Source organism: Bos javanicus, chromosome 17 (assembly GCF_032452875.1).
Source record: "Bos javanicus breed banteng chromosome 17, ARS-OSU_banteng_1.0, whole genome shotgun sequence".
Taxonomy (NCBI): domain Eukaryota; kingdom Metazoa; phylum Chordata; class Mammalia; order Artiodactyla; family Bovidae; genus Bos; species Bos javanicus.
The window spans coordinates 58102723-58121620 of record NC_083884.1 but is presented as its reverse complement, the minus strand read 5'-3'; the positions used below and the strand labels follow the sequence as shown (position 1 = coordinate 58121620).

The 18898-nt window shown below is 45.8% G+C and overlaps 1 protein-coding gene across 4 annotated transcripts in view; it reads right to left on the bottom strand.

Moving 5' to 3' along the window:
* Positions 1-18898, bottom strand: part of KSR2 (kinase suppressor of ras 2) — a 485548-nt gene that overhangs the window by 123645 nt on the left and 343005 nt on the right. The gene's annotated exons all lie outside the window — the stretch shown is intronic.

Genomic DNA, 18898 nt, shown 5'->3' with positions numbered 1-18898 from the left:
AGAAGAGGAGGAGAGAAATAAGAATAATGATAAGAATTTTTTAAAATGAGAAATAAGAAAAACAATAAATATGCTTTGTGTTGAGCGTTACCACGCACCAAGCACTATTGCCAAATGAGCCCTTCACATATGTGATCTCATTTTATCCACACACCGCATGTATGAGCACATGTGATGCATCAGCTGTTACCGTCGGTGCCACTTCACCAACGAGGAAATCAAGAAGTGATGCCATTTGTCCAAGGTCACACAGCGTGTGTTTTTTAATTCAGGTTACCTAGCTGATGCTCAATAAACAACAGCCAATTCATCCCTACTTCACAGATGGGAACACTGAGACGTAGAAGCAGTAAGCAACTGTCTATAGTTTAGAAGTCTCTGAACTGGGATTTGAACCACAGACAGGAACAAACTGGATGCTTCCATTCCAGATCGCCCTCCAGATACACAGAGTTCACCCACCCTGTAACTGTCCATGCTTCCTACTTCTGAGAAGAGTAAAGGGAAGATGAGAACCAGCCGGTTCAAAAAGGCCACAGAGGCTTGGAGAGTGATGCCATACTGTGCTGTGTATTCTGACTATCATTCATGCAGTTACTCAATAAATATTTTGTTGAATTTGCCCACCCTCCAAGTTATGACCAACCTAGACAGCATATTCAAAAGCAGAGACATTACTTTGTCAACAAAGGCCCATCTAGTCAAGGCTATGGTTTTCCCAGTGGTCATGTATGGATGTGAGAGTTGGACTATAAAGAAAGCTGAGCGCCGAAGAATTGATGCTTTTGAACTGTGGTGATGGAGAAGACTCTTGAGATTTCCTTGGACTGCAAGGAGATCCAACCAGTCCATCCTAAAGGAGATCAGTCCTGGGTGTTCATTGGAAGGACTGATGTTGAAGCTGAAACTCCAATACTTTGGCCACCTAATGTGAAGAGCTGACTGATTGGAAAAGACCCTGATGCTGGGAAAGATTGAGGGCAGGAGGAGAAAGGGACGACAGAGGATGAGATGGTTGGATGGCATCACCGACTCAATGGACATGGGTTTGGGTGGACCCCGGGAGTTGGTAATGGACAGGGAGGCCTGGCATGCTGCAGTTCATGGGGTTGCAAAGGGTCAGACACGACTGAGTGACTGAACTGAACTGAACCACCCCCAGAGATGTCCACATCCTGTGACCTAACAGGTAAAAAGAGACTTTGTCAGTGTGATTAAGTTAAGGATCTTGAGATGGGAGATTACTCTGGACTAGCCAGGTGGGCCTGGTATAATCAGGTGAAAGAGGGAGGCAGGAGGGTCAGAGTCAGAGAAGGAGATGTGGGGATGTGGAGATCTGCTGGCTCTGAGGATGGATAGGGGCCAAGTGCCAAGGGATGCAGTGGCCTCTGGAAGCCAGAAAAGGCAAAAGAGCAGCTTCTCCAGAAGCAACAGCCCAGCAAACTCCTTCCCTTTAGCACCGAGACCAGTCCTAGGCTTCTGACCTCCAGAACTGTGCAATGATACATTTATGTTTTTGTAAGCCACTGAGCTTTGTGACTGTGTTACAGCAGCCACAGGAAACTGATAGATCACTGAAAGTGCCAGGAATGGAATTGGGGGTGGGTATGGTAAACAGGAGAGTTAAGAGTCTATAGGGGGAGACATAATGTGATATATGTGATGAATGAAATAAAACAGGACTTTGGGGTTTGTGTTAAAGCAATGGGAACCGTCTAGTACTCATTGGAAAAGTCCCTGATGCTGGGAAAGACTGAGGGCAGGAGAAGAGGGTGTCAGAGGATGAGATGGATGGCTGGCATCACCGATGGAATGGACATGAACTTGAGCAAATTTCAGGAGATGGTGAGGGACAGAGAGGCCTGGCATGCTGCAGTCCATGGGGTCTCACAGAGTCGGACATGACTGAGCGACTGAACAAGTGTCTTAGAACAGAGTGGGATGCTGTGTGGGGTCTTGTACATATAAGCACTCCCTCTGGCGGCCGAGTGAAGAACAGCCTGCCAGGCTTTGACAAAAACAGGAGGGTCCCACCCTCACCCCAACCGCTAACTCCCCACCCCTGCTGGGGTCCAAAATATGAGCCCTGACCCTTACAAGGCCATTCATCTCCCGGGCCAGGCTTTTCCCATTTGAGCTGTCATGTCATGATCTCACCTGCAGCCCCCAGTTGAAAAAAAAAACAACCATACCGCAGGGACTTCCCTGGTGGCCCAGTGGTTAAAGACTGTGAGCGTCCACTGCAGGGGACTTGGGTTCTGTCCCTGGTCAGGGAACTAAGATCCCCCTGCGGGCACGATACAGCCCAAAGTGAAACAAACAAATAAATACAGATTTAAAAAATAAACCCATATCCCTGCGTAATCAGTCCACTGGCTGGCAAGGAGCAAGGCACGGTCTTATTTCTTGCACGTATCCCAAATAAGGATTCACCTCTTGGAGTTGTTTCTTCATTGAATCCTGACAACCCCACGAGGTTGTATCCCTAGTTCAGAGATAAGGAAGATGGGGATATTTGTTCAACGTCTTACCGCTAGTATTTGGTGCACTTGAGAGTTGACTTCAGTTTCCTATAAAAACCAAAGCCTTGCTTTTCACCCCCACACCATCCTGCCTTCCTGTGCTATGTCTCCTGAGACAAGTGTAAAAATTATTGTTCAAATTGTGCATCCTCGAGTTGGACAGGACCACAAGAAACCATCTACTGCAGTCTAGTCCCTAAACTCTGTTGGCTAGAAGAGAAGCTATGCTAACCTTAAACGTTTCCATGGAGATAAAGACTTCTGAGCACACAATACTATTACTAATAACAGCTAACATTTATTGAGTATATACTATATGGCTGGACTCAGATTAAATGCTTAGATGTATTATTTCATCTGATCTCCTAACTCCTTTTTAGGCAGGAGAGCTGGGGTTTCATCCAGGACAGCCCAACGCCAGGCTTCATCCTCAGAAATGCCACAAATGAAATGGAAGGTCCAGCTGCCCTTCAGCTTCCAGCCCAGGGGCAGGACAGACTGAGAACTTAACAATGGTGCTGCACTCAAATCGAGTAGCAAATTCTTTAGGCTCCTGAAACTAATAAAACTTAGAGCGTTCAAGCCACCAGCTAAATCCCACTGATTCATCCAAGGTGCCAACCAATCCTTGACTAAAGCTGTTCACAGTATTATTCACATAGCGGCGAACAACTCTATTTGCTTTAATATCCAATTCAAAACATCACATCCAAGAGTCTTTTCATTCTGTGCTATCTCTAAAGGTTACAGCTCCATGGTGCTTCAGGGCCAAATTGAGTTTCTTGGCGTAGATGGACATAATTTTCTCCCTGTGACAACTACAAGCCACTTCTCAAGATGAGAATTTCATCATCTGGGGGCTCATGATTGCTATGGAGGTGACCGGGGAACCACTTAGCACTGGTGAGTATGTAGATGAAAGCGAACCTGGGTCCTGGGTCTTGCAGGGAAGCAATAAGGCAGAGGGACGGACAGTGATAAAGAGATGCTTGGTGTGAGCAAAGGTTGTGCTGCTCACTCTTAAAGGAAGAGACCCTTCAGAGGAGATTCTTAGGGGTCCACATGGCATTGGGGCAAAACAAAGGGCAATGGTGAAGCCACCAGCCTAGAAATAGGAAAACTGTGGGAATGGAGGTATAGGGTAAACCAACCTGCATGTATATGGGGTTCAAGCCACCTACAAGGCTCTGAGTGTAGACCTATTCTGGAGACAGGGCAGCAGACTTCATTTCTGAATGGGAAGGGCCTCCAGGTTATCAAGCTGCCCAGGAGAGTGTGGGACTTTGAAGTGAGCAGACCTGTGTTCACCCATCAGCTCTGCCACTTCCCAGCTATGAGACCTTGGGCATTTTCACCTCTGTGAAAGGTGTCTTTCCTTGTCTCCGGCCAAAAAAAAAAGGGGGGGGGGGTCACACTATCCCCTTCCTAGGAGGATGAAGCGGGCAATACAACTGGAACAGAGCTCAGCTGAGTGCCTGACATATTATTGTCATTCTTGTTCTTGTCATTGTCATCATCACTCTGCCTCTAGAATTAACACACCAGTTAGAACCTGACAAGGCTCTCCGAGGACCATGATTTAGAACAGAGGTTGGCAAACTATGACCCTCAGGCCAAGACTGGCCCATCTCCTGCTTTTATAAATAAAGTTTGATTGGCACACAGCCACGTCCACTCATTTACACATCATGACTGATTCTGCATTATAACAGCAGAGTTTGAGTAATTTAGACAGCGGCAATGCAGTCCACAAAATCAAAAGCTAATTATTACCTGGCCCTTTATTGAAAAAGTATGTCAAACCCTGATTAAGAGCTGTGTAATTCATTCCTTGGCTGATTAGTGCGAAAGTACTTTTCTACCTTTACTGAGGTATAATTAACAAAATTGTAAGATATTTAAAGTATATAATGTGATGGTTTGACATATGTATACATTGTGAAAGTGTTTTTTTTTTCTTTGAAGCCAGAAGGCTAGGGTTGTAGACCCACTTCAGCCATTTACATGGTGGGAATTCTTGGACAAATGGTGTGCATTCTCCAAGCCGAAGTGTTCATGACCCACAGGGCGTCACCCCTCTGTTTACCTAATCCTAACACAGCATAGGGTGTGTTGTTTCCATGCCTATTTTACAGAAGAGAAGAGCCAGACAGAGTAGGACCAATAAGCGGTCCAGCCAAGATTCTAACCTATCCCAGCCTCACCCCATGCCTGTTTTCTTTCCAGCTCTCACTGTCTCCTGGTAGAATAATCTGTGATGAGGCAATGTCTCTGATTACATGCCACTGCTGAAATCTATGTCAGCTCATGGAGACAGAGGGGGGGGGGGGAATTAACCCTCTCCTCTCACTGCTTCTGTCCGGGTTAATTAATATGATTATCCGGTTGTCACTTCATCAAAGCAGAGAGAAGACCCTGAGGACGTGCAAGCTATAGTGGGAGAGGTGGCGGTGCTGGTCGCGGCCAAGGGGAAGAGATGAAGTGGCCTCCTGGGGGTGTCTCAGGTGAAAGCCTACCTTGGTGGGACGGGTGGGCAGTGAGGACTAAGCAATGCGAGTGCAGAGAGGACTGATGTGTGGGGCGAGAGGCAGAAGAGTGCAGAGGAAAGGCCATGCTAGCACAAGGAGTTAGAATCCAAGCTGTCCTCTATCACCTGTCCCTCCTGGCCCATGGCCTGGGTAAAAAAAAAATTTTAAATGGTGAAACCAAACTGGAATTACCTTCAGGATCTAGTGGGAAAACTAGAATGTATGGATTGTAACACCCCGCACTTCAGAATCATGTTCCCCTTTTTAAAGACCATCACCACCTTGCGTCTGAGTCCCAGCAGGTAACTGCTGAGCTGGGATCCCCTGAACTGCCCATAAATTACATGCGTAGACAGCGGATAACATCACACCCTCTCCCAGTAGACACGTGAAACGTGGAGTCATCACCCGTGATTTATCTCAGCCCCCTCACGTGGCCTCAATTAAATTTCATTGCCAGTAAAGAAAGTGAAGATGGCTGAGGCATTTAATTACATTTTATAATGTGCTCACTGTTGAATTTATTAAAGTGTATCAGGGATTTTTAACCTCGTAACCAAACAATGGGACACCCGGGTGCCACATGAGTAATTATCTTCCTTGTGGGGATGATAGATGGAGATTCTAAGACATTAACAGTAGGCTGAGGATGTGTGTAGGCAGTGTGGGGGGAGTGGGGGCTGATGAGGGGGTGGATATGACAAGAAAATGAAGCAATGGGCCTCTAATTCCATAAGACACCACCACACAGATTGGAGATGGGGGGAGTGGTACTAATTATCCATTTTCCCTCAATTCTAAAAATGAGACCTATTAGAAAACCCATCTTCCTTCTCTCTCCCTGTATCCTTACTCCAAACCTTCCCCTTGGGTTTCCCCTTGATATCATTTTACTCCTATGGTCTAGAAAGAGGAGAGGGATCATCTCCTTGAAATGTCAAAATCACTTTATATAATAAGATTTAAAAAATGCAAAAAGGGGAGAATAAAACATTATCTAGAAATCCAGAAGAATCTCATCAGGATAGTGGGTCCACGGTGGTTTATTCATGAAGCACTCAGGAAATTAATTATCAATAAGGAAATACGTGGGCTTCCCAGGTGGCGCAAGTGATAAAGAACTCGCCTGCCAATGCAGGAGACATAGGAGATGCAGGTTTGATCCCTGGGTTGGGAAGATGCCCTGGAAGAGGGCATGGCAACCCACTCCAGTGTTCTTGCCTGGAGAACCCCATGGACAGAGGAGCCTGGCGGGCTACAGTACTCAGGGTTGCAGAGTCAGACACGACTGAAGCAACTTAGCATGCACGCATGCAAGGAAAGATGTGTGGTGCTTCTGGAGGGGGAAGGTGGTGGATCCCATAAATATAATCCTGAGGGCAGACTTGGTATATCACAGGACCTCTATTATGGCATCATGTCTGCTCAAGAGACCAAGACAAGTCAGGTGAGGAGGAAGGCTACACTGATCCCAGACCAAAGAGGAAGAAATGCCCAGTGCCTCTGAGATAGCAGAAGTACAGCACTGAGAGCCAGTCCTGGCCTGAAAACTGCCACTGGCAGCACTGCTGTTTTGCAACATCATCTGTATGCAACATACATTCTTCTGTATGTTCTATTCCCTTCCTACTTCTCTTAGTCCAACTCATGCCAACTCTCTCCAAGATCCAACACAGGCATGGTTCCTCCAGGAAGCCCTCCCTGAATGCACAGGGTCAGACACCCCTGCCATGCCCCTCCTGTAGCATCCTGTGCTGACTTCTCCAGGCCACTTCCTTTGTTGCACGAGAGCCTCTGCTAACACCTCTGATATCCTGACTACCCACTTGACAGTGAGATCCTGGACAGTAGGAGCTGCCAATTACTCACCTGTATGTGTTCAGAGTTTGGCTTAAAAGAGAGGTGAAGGGTTTTTCTTGCTAACTCCAGCAAAAATAACCCAGCAGCCTATCCCTCCAAATTGAGGCTTCACTTCTCCAGGGCACTTGAGCGCCTGGACCGGGGAGAGATCCCAGGAAGCCAGGCACTCTACTTGGCCCTGGCCACCCACCCATGGCTCTAGCCCCAGCTCTCAGGCTCTGGGTGGGGCTTTGGACCTCAGCTAGGGTGGCTGACCAAATGAAGCTCATCTGCTCAAAAACAGAGCCCACCACTTCCTCACTCAAACCTCTTCCCATGTGCCTGTCCAGGGCCCCATGGTTTCCAGAGCCACTGGAACATTTTCAACTCCTCCTGACTCTCACCATAGAGTCCCTCCCTGCAAGGTGCATCAGTGTTCACACTTAGGTCTCTTAGCTACTGTGTCAGGGAGGTCTAGTATCAGTCCCATTTTACAGGTGAAGACACTGAGGCTCCAAGAGCTTAAAACAGAAAACCAAAATGACCAAAAGAATGGGGTTCAGGGTTAGAAAGACCAGGGTTATTGTCCTGGTTCTGCCCCCAAACTGGGCAAGGTACTTGACTTCTGTGAGCTACAACCTAGGAATTGTAATAGCTAACATGACCCAGGCATTGCCCAAGTCAGTGGTTCCCCAGTTGTCAGCACCCTGGAACTGTCTGATGCCTGGATCCCTCCCCTGCACTGTGATTTAATTCAGGGGTCAGCAAACTAAAGCGCAAGGGTCAAATCTGGCCTGTAACCTGTTGTGTAAATAAAGTTTTATTGGCACATCAACATGTCCACTGTCTACAGCTGCTTTTGCACTGTAAGGGCAGAGCTGAGTAGCCATGATGGAAACCTGATGGCCCTCAGAACCTAAAATATTTACTATCTGGCTCTTTAATTAAAAGTTTGCTGATCCTCAATTTAATTATGCTGGGGTATGTATGGCCTGGCTTTGAACATTTCAAAAGGTCTTCACACCCTACTAATTCACAGGCAAGCTTGAGAATCATTGGCCTAAGTGTTCCATGTATATTAGCACACTGATTCTTTATAACATGCCTGTTTCATTTCCTCCTGTATCCCCAGCAGCCAGCACAGGGATGGGGACAAAGTGGCATTCCCACAAATACTTACTGATGAGAGAATGAGTGAAAGAACGAAAGACAAATCTACCCTGTGAGGTAGGTACTAATGATCCCATTTTTCAAATGGCAAATCGGAGGCTCAGAGGTCACCTATGGAATATGTCCTTCTGGGATTTTAACCTAAAACTCCTGGACTGCAGAGCCCTGTTCATGAGCACTGTGGCCTCTCTTCAGATATTCAGAAAGGAGGAGAGACCAGCAGAGTGTCAGTGAGGGGGTTTTCTTGTGCACCCTCCCTAGGAGAGGAGCCCCGAGCAAGAGGAGAGGCAGCCTGGAAACCTGAAGGAGCTTGGGGTCCCGCCAGCCATGCAAAGCCATCTCAGACCACACAGATACAGAGCCGTTCTCCTTGACCTCAAGGAAAATGCTAATTGGAAGAGGCTGGCTTACTGCACCCGGTTTAGGCTTAAACAAGGACAAAACAAGAGTTGACAGACAGAGGCCCCACGCTGCCATCACTGCAAATGTCCCTGTGAAGGGAGGAAAACAGTCAGATCTGTGCTCCATCAATTTCAGTTGTATTAATAAATGGCCTCACGTTGAAACAGAGCCACAGAAAAGGCAGTATCAGTGACAGGCGTGGGGCAGGGGGGACGTGCAGGCTACAGCCTGGGATCTGCAAGTTGGGCTTGACACCTGGACCCAGAAATGGGCAACGAACACGTTCATGGATGGCATGGTTCACCATCCAGGCAACCCAGGGGCCCTTGCCCACTCTTTTGCCTGAGAGGCAGAGGGACAAGACGGCATTAATTACAGGCGCAGACCTGAGTCCCAACCCCTGACTCTGCCTTTGTGATGCTTTTGTTCTCTGCTCTTTGGACCTCTTGCTCTGAGGCAGAGGACTGATGGAACCCATCCTGTGGGCTTTCCTTAGGAACGAGGCACTGGAACATGAAGCAAGTGCCTCGTACAGAGTAGGTATGCAACCAGGCTGGCTCCCCCTCGAGCAGCCCGGGTTCTTGTCTGCTTTTTCCTTAGTGGCTCTTCTCTCTGGCCCAAGAAGACAAAACCAGGGGGTGGAGGAAGCTCTTTTGGGAATGAGGCCACGAGTCTGGAGAAGCAGTGGTGAGTTATGGGGAAAGCAGAACTGTCTAGGTCCCTCTGACCATTTATTCCCCTCCTATCATCCTGTTCTCTGAGCGTGTCCACAGTCCTCGCTTGCCTGGGTGTGATGGATGGGTCTTAAGTTGCTTGCACACTACATCATCAATTACTTATATATTTATTGCCTTGAACTGGACTTACGGATCTTAAATCAGAGCCGTTCAGAGTTGCCTGAGATGAAATTCTTCCCCCATGGAACACTGGCACTTTTTTTTTTTTTTTAAATTATGCAGTCACCCAGTAGTCAGTGTTCGGCCGAAGTTAATTATCCATAGAATAAAGGGCTGCTGAGAAGTTCCCCACATGGAGTCATTTTGTAGAATTTACTGCCTTAGCGGGCTCAGTGGGGACAGACCAGGTAAGCTTGCTAGGAGAGACCCCAGTCTGACTTTAAGAAATCCAAGACACCAGGCATCTTTGGGTCTGAACTTTAGGCGATAGATTTGCTCCCCCTCTCAGTTCTGTGATTCTCAAAGTGATGTCCAAAGAGGTGTCACACTGTCTGCAGTTTGCAGACACGGTGGAGACAGCCTTGTGACGGAGCATATTCCAAGGTCAAGATGGGGCGCCGACATGCCAAAGCATCTCTAAATGGGGCTGAGGTGATGGAGATGTGACATCAGATACTGGTCCTGATGCACAGCCCTGAAGGTGAGGCCATGGAGATAGGAGACCTCTGCTCCAACAGGGTCACAGTTTATCAGCAAAGTATTGTCAGTACTGGGGTGGACAGAGAACCCCCACCCCAAGAACTTGGAGCTAAGGAAGTTGATCTTTCAAGAGTGAATCTAGCACAACACCTAATTGGTCAGAGGGCAGTGGAGGAACATTAACCTAAAGCAGTGGTTCTCAAGTATCTGGAAACATTTGGGAGGTCACAACTGAGGGATGGTGCAACTGGCACCTAGTGGGTGGAAACCGGGAATGCCGTTGCTGCTGTTGCTGCTGCTGCTGCTACTAAGTCACTTCAGTCGTGTCCGACTCTGTGCGACCCTGTAGATGGCAGCCCACCAGGCTCTCCCATTCCTGGGATTCTCCAGGCAAGAACACTGGAGTGGGTTGCCATTTCCTTCTCCAATGCATGAAAGTGAAAAGTGAAAGTGAAGTCGCTCAGTCATGTCTGACCCTCAGCGACCCTGTGGATTGCAGCCCTCCAGGCTCCTCCATCCATGGGATTTTCCAGGCAGGAGTACTGGAGTGGGGTGACATTGCCTTCTCCGGGGAATGCTGTTAAACATCCTCTAACTACACATGGACATCACCAGATGGTCAACACTGAAATCAGACTGATTATATTCTTTGCAGCCAAAGATGGAGAAGCTCTATACAGTCAACAAAAACAAGACCAGGAGCTGACTGTGGCTCAGATCATGAACTCCTTATTGCCAAATTCAGACTTAAATTGAAGAAAGTAGGGAAAACCACTAGACCATTCAGGTATGACCTAAATCAAATCCCTTATGATTATACAGTACAAGAGAGAAATAGATTTAAGGGCCTAGATCTGACAGAGTGCCTGATGAACTATGGAATGAGGTTCGTTACATTGTACAGGAGACAGGGATCAAGACCATCCCCATGGAAAAGAAATGCAAAAAAGCAAAATGGCTGTCTGGGGAGGCCTTACAAATAGCTGTGAAAAGAAGAGAAGTGAAAAGCAAAGGAGAAAAGGAAAGATATAAGCATCTGAATGCAGAGTTCCAAAAATAGCACAGAGAGATAAGAAAGCCTTCCTCAGCGATCAATGCAAAGAAATAGAGGAAAACAACAGAATGGGAAAGACTAGAGATCTCTTCAAGAAAATTAGAGACACCAATGGAACATTTCATGCAAAGATGGGCTCGATAAAGGACAGAAATGGTATCGACCTAACAGAACCAGAAGATATTAAGAAGAGGTGGCAAGAATACACAGAAGAACTGTACAAAAAAGATCTTCATGACCCAGATAATCATGATGGTGTGATCACTGACCTAGAGCCAGACATCCTGGAATGTGAAGTCAAGTGGGCCTTAGAAAGCATCACTACGAACAAAGCTAGTGGAGGTGATGGAATTCCAGTTGAGCTATTTCAAGTCCTGAAAGATGATGCTGTGAAAGTGCTACACTCTATATGCCAGCAAATCTGGAAAACTCAGCAGTGGCCACAGAACTGGAAAAGGTCAGTTTTCATTCCAATCCCAAAGAAAGGCAATGCCAAAGAATGCTCCAACTACCGCCCAATTGCACTCATCTCACACACTAGTAAAGTAATGTTCAAAATTCTCCAAGCCAGGCTTCAGCAATATGTGAACCGTGAACTTCCTGATGTTCCAGCTGGTTTTAGAAAAGGCAGAGGAACCAGAGATCAAATTGCCAACATCCGCTGCATCATGGAAAAAGCAAGAGAGTTCCAGAAAAACATCTGTTTCTGCTTTATTGACTATGCCAAAGCCTTTGACTGTGTGGATCACAATAAACTGTGGAAAATTCTGAAAGAGATGGGAATACCAGACGACCTGCCTCTTGAGAAATTTGTATGCAGGTCAGGAAGCAACAGTTAGAACTAGACATGGAACAATAGACTGGTTCCAAATAGGAAAAGGAGTACGTCAAGGCTGTATATTGTCACCCTGCTTATTTAACTTCTATGCAGAGTACATCATGAGAAACGCTGGACTGGAAGAAACACAAGCTGGAATCAAGATTGCCAGGAGAAATATCAATACCTCAGATATGCAGATGACACCACCCTTATGGCAGAAAGTGAAGAGGAACTACAAAGCCTCTTGATGAAAGTGAAAGTGGAGAATGAAAAAATTGGCTTAAAGCTCAACATTCAGAAAACAAAGATCATGGCATCCGGTCCCATCACTTCATGGGAAATAGATGGGGAAACAGTGGAAACAGTGTCAGACTTTATTTTTTGGGCTCCAAAATCACTGCAGATGGTGACTGCAGCCAAGAAATTAAAAGACGCTTACTCCTTGGAAGGAAAGTTATGACCAACCTAGATAGCATATTCAAAAGCAGAGACATTACTTTGCCAACAAAGGTCCGTCTAGTCAAGGCTATGGTTTTTCCTGTGCTCATGTATGGATGTGAGAGTTGGACTGTGAAGAAGGCTGAGCACCGAAGAATTGATGCTTTTGAACTGTAGTGTTGGAGAAGACTCTTGAGAGTCCCTTGGACTGCAAGGAGATCCAACCAGTCCATTCTGAAGGACATCAGCCCTGGGATTTCTTTAGAAGAAATGATGCTAAAGCTGAAACTCCAGTACTTTGGCCGCCTCATGCGAAGAGTTGACTCATTGGAAAAGACTCTGATGCTGGGAGGGATTGGGGGCAGGAGGAGAAGGGGACGACAGAGGATGAGATGGCTGGATGGCGTCACTGACTCAATGGACGTGAGTCTGGGTGAACTCTGGGAGTTGGTGATAGACAGGGAGGCCTCGAGTGCTGCGATTCATGGGGTCGCAAAGAGTCAGACACGACTGAGTGACTGAACTGAACTGAACTGAAAGCACAGGTCAGCCCCCCACACGAATAATTATCCAGCCCTAAATGGCCACAGTTTTATAGTTTAGAATCCCTGTCCAAAGAGTTATTAGGAAGGGATCTAGATCCAGAGCCTGATGTAATCAGATTAAATGTTAAGACAGACTGAAAGAGGAGCTGAGTCGACTATGCTTATGTGTTTGCTCAGTCGCTTCAGTCATGTTCAGCTCTTTGCAATCCTATGGATTGTAGCCCACCAGGCTTCTCTGTCCATGAGATTCCTCATGCAGAATACTGGAGTGGGTAGCCATGCTCTCCTCCAGAGGATCTTCCCAACCCAGGGATCGAACCTAAGTCTCCTGTATTGCAGGTGGATTCTTTACCCACTGAGCCACCTGGGAAGCACTTAGTTAACCATAAAGAGAAGCAAAGAGAGTCCTGGAGGCAGATGTTGGCTCAACTCTCCCAGCCCATCCAGGGGATGGGGGACTCTGGCATCAGAGCCTATTCCTTCTTCTAGTAACAGCAGCCTGGTTTTCCATTGGGAAACAACCCTTCCAGCATCTCAGTCCTAGAGATTCAGAGTAGGCTGGACCTCCCAGTCCTGGGGCAGAGCATTTACCCAGGCACAGAGAGTCCAAAGCATTCCAACTCCTTGACCACTGTGATTGGTTCAGGGGCAGGCATGTGACCCAAGAGGGGCCAGAGTCCACAAAACACTCTGGGATTTTTTTTTTTTTTCAAATAAAGGAAACCCTCTGTTCCCTGGAGTAGCTAAGTTGGTGGGTTGTACACCTGAGTGCCCGGGGCCACCTGAGCATACCTGTGGGAAGGGCCTGCCTGAGAAGGAAGTCAACACTCTAGGAAAACAGAGTGGAGGAATGCAGAGAAACCAAGGGCTGACAGATCCTGTGAGCCCCTGGAGCTTCTCTATTACATCCTCATTTTTAAACATGTGAAGCAGTTTGAGTTGTTTCACTTATAAGCAGAAGAATGCTGTCCTTATACAAGGTCACACAGACAGACCTTATAGCAGACTTCTGTTATCTTCAATCCCTATAGCAACCCACTCCCAAACATTAGATGCTTAATCACTGTGAAGGTGTTCATATCCACGATTCACAGGCCACACACCAGGCACTAGTACTAAACACTTTACAGGTGTTACCTCATTTAATCTGCACAATAGTCCTATAAGATCATCATTATTATGATCTCAAAATCACAGAGAAGCAAAGTAACATTCAGACAGGTTGAGTAACTTGCTCTAGGTCACACAGTTTTCCAGTGGTGGGGCCAGGATCTACCCCTGGGCAGTTTGCCTGTGTACTCCTCGTTACCCTGCCCAGGAAAAGCAGGTTATCCCAGCTTGGGGTCTTCAACATTTCATGTAGCAAACCCTCCTCCTCTGTATTCCAGAATCACCAGGAAGCCTCCCAGTGAAAATCTGGCCTTCAGGAAGGGTAGACTGCAGAGAGGAAATGGGCAAATCACACGGCCCTTGAGAAATGCAGCACTGGTGACAGTGAGTTCTCCTTGTACATTAACAAACATACATTTCAGCTTTATACATCAGTCTCAAAAGTCAGGTTAACGTGAATCTAACTCTAGGAGTCTCTATATTCTGAACTGGCAAAGCAAGACCCAGATTTCTGAATTCTGATGAATTCTTTTTCTCAGTAGTTCTCAAATTTGGGCATTCCTAACAGCATTATTGATAATATCAAGAAAGTAAAGACAACCCAAATGTCCATCAAGTGATGTGCAGATAAACAAAATGGAGTCTATCCAAATAATGGAATATTACTTGATCGTGAAAAACTATGAAGTACTTATTCCTGCTACAACATGGATGAGTCCTGAAAATCTTATGCTAAATAAAAGAAGCCAGACACAAATGGCTACATATTGTATGATATAATTTACATGAAATGTCCAGACTAGGTAAATCCACAGAGACAGAAAGTGGATTAATGGTTGTCAAGGGTTTGAGGGAGGAGTAACAGGGAGTGACAGCATATGGCTGTGGGGTTTCTTTTGGGGGTGATAGAAGTGTTCTGGAATTAGAGAGTGGTGATGGTTGCACAGAAGTAGAGTTCTTTCTGGAACTCTGCTGCTTTTTCGATGATCCAACAGATGTCGGCAATTTGATCTCCGGTTCCTCTGCCTTTTCTAAATCCAGCTTGAACATCTGGAAGTTCACGGTTCACGTACTGTTGAAGCCTGGCTTGGAGAATTTTGAGCATTACTTTGCTAGCATGTGAGACGAGTGCAAATGTGCGGTAGTTTGAGCATTCGTTGCCATTGCCTTTCTTTGGGATTGGAATGAAAACTGACCTTTTCCAGTCCTATGGCCACTGCTGAGTTTTCCAGATTTGCTGGCATATTGAGTGCAGCACTTTCACAGCATCATCTTTCAGGACTTGAAATAGCTCAACTGGAATTCGATCACCTCCACTAGCTTTGTTCATAGTGATGCTTCCTAAGGCCCACTTGACTTCACATTCCAGGATGTCTGGCTCTAGGTGAGTGATCACACCATCATGGTTATCTGGGTCATGAATATCTTTTATGCATAGTTCTTCTGTGTATTCTTGCCACCTCTTCTTAATATCGTTTGCTTCCGTTAGGTCCATACCATTTCTGTTCTTTATTGTGCCCTCTAATTTTCTTGAAGAGATCTCTAGTCTTTCCCATTCTATTGTTTTCCTCTATTTCTTTGCATTGATCACTGAGGAAGGCTTTCTTCTCTCTCCTTGCTATTCTTTGGAACTCTGCATTCAAATGGGTATATCTTTCCTTTTCTCCTTTGCCTTTAGCTTCTTTTCTTTTCTCGGCTATTTGTAAGACCTCCTTAGACAACCATTTTGCCTTTTTGCATTTCTTTTTCTTGGGGATGGTCTTGATCACTGCCTCCTGTACAATGTCACAAATTTCTGTCCATAGTTCTTCAGGCACTCTATCAGATCTAATCCCTTGAATCTATTTGTCACTTCTACTGTATAATCATAAGGGACTTGATTTAGGTCATATCTGAATGGTCTAGTGGTTTTCCCTACTTTCTTCAATTTAAGTCTGAATTTGGCAATAAGGAGTTCACAATATGAGCCACAGTCAGCTCCCGGTCTTATTTTTGCTGACTGTACAGAGCTTCTCCATTTTTGGCTGCAAAGAATATAATCAATCTGATTTCAGTATTGACTATCTGGTGATGTCCATGTGTAGAGTATTCTCTTGTGTTGCTGGAAGATGGTGTTTCTACGACCCAGTGCATTCTCTTGGAAAAACTCTGTTAGCCTTTGCTCTGCTTCATTCTGTACTCCAAGGCCAAATTTGCCTGTTACTCTAGGTATCTCTTGACTTCCTCCTTTTGCATTCCAGTCCCCTATAATGAAAAGGACATCTTTTTGGGGTGTTAGTTCTAAAAGATCTTGTAGGTCTTCATAGAACCGTTCAACTTCAGCTTCTTCGGCATTACTGGTTGGGGCACAGACTTGGATTACTAGGATATTGAATGGTTTGCCTTGGAAACGAACAGAGATCATTCTGTTGTTTTTGAGATTGCATCCAAATACTGCATTTTGGACTCTTTTGTTGACAATGAGGGATACTCCATCTCTTCTAAGGGATTCTTGCTCACAGTAATAGATACAATGGTCATCTAAGTTAAATTCACCCATTCCAGTCCATTTTAGTTCACTGATTCCTAAAATATTGCTATTCACTCTTGCCATCAGAGTTTCAGAAAAACATCTACTTCTGCTTTATTGACTACACTAAAGCCTTTGACTGTGTGGATGACAAGAAACTGGAAAATTCTTAAAAAGATGGGAATATCAGACCACCTTATCTGCCTCCTGAGAAGTCTGTATGCAGGTCAAGAATCAAGTGTTAGAACTGGACATGGAACAACAGATTGGTTCCAAATCGGGAACAGAGAACGTCAAGGCTGTATATTGTCACCCTGCTTATTTAACTTATATGCAGAGTACATCATGCGAAATGCCAGGCTGGATGAAGCACAAGCTGGAATCAAGATTGCCGGGAGAAATATCAATAATCTCAGATGCAGATGACACCACCTTTATGGCAGAAAGTGAAGAAGAACCAAAGAGCCTCTTGATGAAAGTGAAAGAGGAGAGTGAAAAAGTTGCCTTAAAACTCAGCATTAAGAAAACTAAGATCATGGCATTCAATCCCATCACTTCATGGCAAATAGATGGGGAAACAATGAAAATAGTGAGAGACTATTTTCTTGAGCTCCAAAATCACTGCAGATGGTGACTGCACCCATGAAATTAAATTGCTCCTTGAAAGGAAAGCTATGACCAACTTAGACAGCATATTAAAAAGCAGAGACATTATTTTGCCAACAAAGGTCTGTCTAGTCAAAGCTATGGCTTTTCCAGTAGTCATGTATGGATGTGAGAGTTGGACTATAAGAAAGCTGAGCACCGAAGAACTGATGCTTTTGAACTGTGGTGTTGGAGAAGATTCTTGAGAGTCCCTTGGACTGCAAGGAGATCAAACCAGTCCATCCCAAAGAATATCAACACTGAATACTCATTGGAAGGACTGATGCTGAAGCTGAGACGCCAATACTTTGGCCACCTGATGCAAAGAATTGACTCACTGGAAAAGACCCTGATGCTGGGGAAGATTGAAGGCAGGAGGAGAAGTGGACAACAGAGGATGAGATGGTTGAATGGCATCACTGACTCAATGGACATGAGTTTGAGTAAGCTCTGGGAGTTGGTGATGGACAGGAAAGTCTGGTGTGCTGCAGTCCATGGGGTCACAAAGGGTCGGACACGACTGAGTGACTGAACTGAACTGATGGTTGCACAATCCTGTGAATATACCAAAAACCAGTGAATCGTTTTAAGAGGATAAACTTTAAAGTATGTGAATTCTATTTCAATAAAACTACTATTTAAAAAAACTTGAATGGGCATCAGAACCATCAGGAGAGCTTGCTAAAATGCAGATTAACTGGGCTCTGCTGCCAGGGAAACTAATTTAGTTACATCTGGATCAGGACCTGGGAATCTGCATTTGTAACAAGTTCCCAGGTGCTGTGGTGCTTCTAATCTAGGTGCCCTGCTCTTAGAAACACTGGTTGGTGCTTGCTGCTCCCCACCTGCCATAACTTTGGACCAGCCCTCAGGAATGGCAGTACCTGAACATCACCCTGTCACCAAACCTAGTGCCGGGGCCCTTTCACTACTGTGTCTCCTACAAAGGGCTTTATTTATAGAACTGCCAATGACCTTAGTCACTGCGTGTTATGGACTGAATGTCTGTGTCCCTCCAAAATTCACATGGTGAAAGCCTTATCCTCAATGGGATGGTATTTGGAGGTGGGGCCTTTGGGAGGTGATGAGGTCATGAGTGTGAAGCCCTCCTCAGTGGGATTAGGATCCCTTCAAAAGAGACCCCAGGAAGTTCCCTGGTCCTTTCTCCCAGATGAGGACACAGCAGGAGGATGGGCATCAGGGAATCAGGAAGCCAGCTTCACTAGATGCCGAACCTGCTGGCTCTTTGATCCTGGACTTCCCAGCCTCCAGAATTGTGGGAATTAAATGTTTGGTTATTTAAGCCACCCAGTCAGTAGCATTTCTGTTACAGCAGCTTAAATGGGCTAAGACACTGTAGGCTGAACAATGGCCTCCCAAAGATACCTATTTCCTAATGCCGGGATCACATCTGGAGCCTCTAGAAGGAAACAGCCATGCACACACAAAGCTTGATTTTAGCCCCCCAAGACTCATTTTGGGCTTCTGACCTCCAGAACTGTTAGAAAATGTACATGTGGTTTTGAGTCATTAAACGTATGACAGTGTGTTACAGCAGCAATAAGGAAGGGACAGGGCCATAGGCCTCCCAACTCTTCTTTCAAAGGAGAAGTATAAACGGGCATTTATCAAGTGTCTACTCTGTGCATGGCATTTTAGGTACAGGATTCTCCAGAAAGACAGGGACCCTATCCTTATTTACAGAAGAGAAAATTGCAGCTCAGTTCAGTTTAGTTCAGTCGCTCAGTCGTGTCTGACTCTTTGTGACCCCTTGGACTGTAGCACGTCGGGCTTCCCTGTCCATCACCAACTCCCAGAGTTTACTCAGACTCATTTCCATTGAGTTGGTGATTACAGCTCAGAGTTCAGTAATTTACCAACACAGCGAAAGGGAGGAGGGAGGAATTTCTTGCTACTTCCTTTATCAGAAACTTCCCATG